The following is a 2463-nucleotide window of genomic DNA, read 5'->3' as shown; positions in this document are numbered from 1 at the left end:
CATTTACACACCATTAATTGGTGTAGATCTGTCCATTTGCTGTACAGAGGTAACTTGTGGTTGCTGTGAAGCTGAACACTGTGACACTGATGTGTCAAATGCAATAATCGTTACTCATGGTGGAGTGTGTTTGGTGGAGCTTCCAGATTAGACCAAACTTGGAAGCAGTAGTGGCATCCACTTTTGAAACAGTTTGCCTTCAGAGACCTTATGAACATGGAGAAATGATGAAAGTTATGCAAGTGATCATGTCTTTCATTCACTGGGTGGCTATAAGTCATTTATGAGTTGACACCACTTAACAACAACAAAAATGCACCCCAAAAAAGGACAGTATACCTTCTTCTCCAATGTGCATGGAATGTTCTCCAGAATAGATCACATTTTAGGTCACAAGACAAGTGTCAATAAATTAAAAACATAGAAATAATGCAAAGCATCTCCTCACACAACAATGGTACAAAATTAGAAATTAGTAACAAGAGGATAAAGGAGAAAAAAACCATACGTTTGGAAGCTGAACAACACCTTGCTTGAACATGACTGAATACTAGAAGAAATAAAAAATGAAATTAAAAAATTTCTTTAGGAACCGATGGGCGGGGACTGGAGATGGCAGCACGGCTGGTGGTCGTGCGGCTGCTGCGCGGGCCGGGCGCCTGGGGCCGGGCGCCTGGGGCGGCTCGCGGATTAGGTTTGGACCCGCGGCGTCCAGGCCGTTCAGCAGCGGAGCCACTGTCCCCAGCATCCCCCTCTCGGCGCCCTTGCCCGGCGTGCCCAAGCTGGTGTTTGCTACAGCTGATGGACAGGAGAAGTTTGAAACCAAAATCACCACCCTGGAAAATGGACTTCGAGTGGCCTCCCAGAATAAGTTTGGGCAGTTCTGCACCGTGGGAATCCTAATTAACTCAGGATCGAGATACGAAGCGAAACATCTCAGTGGAATTGCTCACTTCCTGGAGAAATTGGCATTTTCGTCAACTGCGCGATTTAGCAGCAAAGATGAAATTCTGGTCACGCTGGAAAAGCACGGGGGCATCTGTGACTGCCAGATATCGAGGGACACCACCATGTATGCTGTGTCTGCCAACGCCAAGGGCTTGGACACAGTGGTGGGCTTGCTGGCAGATGTGGTCCTGCATCCTAGACTTACAGACGAAGAGCTGGAGATGACGCGGATGGCGGTGCAGTTCGAACTGGAGGATCTCAACATGAGGCCGGACCCCGAGCCACTGCTCACAGAGATGATTCATGAGGCCGCTTTCCGGGAGAACACAGTGGGTCTCCACCGCTTCTGCCCCCCTGAGAACATCGCCAAGATGGACCGCAAGGCCCTGCACTCCTACCTGCGCGACTACTAGACCCCTGACCGCATGGTGCTGGCCGGTGTGGGCGTGGAGCACGAGCGCCTTCTGCAGTGTGCCCGCAAGTACCTGCTGGGCGTCCAGCCGGCCTGGGGGGAGCAGATGGCGTCCGAGGTGGACAGATCGGTGGCTCAGTACACTGGTGGCATCGTCAAGTTGGAACGAGACATGTCGGCTGCCAGGCTGGGCCCCACACCGATCCCTGAGCTCACCCACGTCATGGTGGGCCTGGAGAGCTGCTCCTTTCTGGAGGATGACTTCATCCCCTTCGCCGTGCTCAACATGATGATGGGCGGGGGCGGCTCCTTCTCGGCCAGCGGACCTGGGAAGGGCATGTTCACCAGGCTCTATCTCAATGTGCTCAACAGGCACCACTGGATGTACAACGCCACGTCCTACCACCACAGCTACGAGGACACCGGTCTCCTGTGCATCCACGCCAGCGCAGCCCCTCGGCAGGTCCGTGAGATGGTGGAGATTATCACAAGGGAGTTTATCTTGATGGGTGGAGCTGTGGACGCGGTGGAGCTGGCCCGAGCCAAGACCCAGCTGACGTCCATGCTCATGATGAACCTGGAGTCCCGGCCGGTCATCTTCGAGGACGTTGGGCGGCAGGTGCTGGCCACCCAGTGCCGGAAGCTGCCTCCTGAGCTGTGCTCCCTCATCGATCTCGTGTGACAGCCGACGACATCCAGAGAGTGGCGTCCAGGATGTTGCGTGGGAAGCCTGCCGTGGCTGCGCTTGGTGACCTGAGCGACCTCCCCACCTACGAGCACATCCAGGCGGCCCTGTCAAGCCGAGATGGACGCCTGCCGCGGGTATACCGGCAGGGTAGTAATCCCAGAGGGGCCCACTGGTCACATTGGTGTCGCCGCCTTCCCAGGGTGCTGCTTTGGCAAAGACACAGGCTGAGCTAATAAACGGCGCTCCTGGGCTCTGGCACGGCAGGATTGGGCCTCACTGCCCACCAGTCTGCTCTCCAGCACCAGCCTCCCGTTACCCACTGCTGTCCTGCACGAGCGCCTAATCCATGCTGCCCACCGCTGCCCACCTCACTCCTTCAGCACTGATGCTTCCGGGACCCTCAGATGTGGACACC

General features: G+C 55.5%; 1 pseudogene; it reads left to right on the top strand.

Moving 5' to 3' along the window:
• The first annotated feature begins 566 nt into the window (after window positions 1-566).
• On the top strand, window positions 567-2281 carry LOC102861158 (annotated as a pseudogene).
• The last annotated feature ends 182 nt before the right edge of the window (window positions 2282-2463 follow it).

The sequence above is a fragment of the Elephantulus edwardii genome, unplaced genomic scaffold (genome assembly GCF_000299155.1).
Source record: "Elephantulus edwardii isolate Elephantulus edwardi_28Jun2011 unplaced genomic scaffold, EleEdw1.0 scaffold00043, whole genome shotgun sequence".
Taxonomy (NCBI): Eukaryota; Metazoa; Chordata; class Mammalia; order Macroscelidea; family Macroscelididae; genus Elephantulus; species Elephantulus edwardii.
This window is presented reverse-complemented; position numbering and strand designations above follow the sequence as displayed.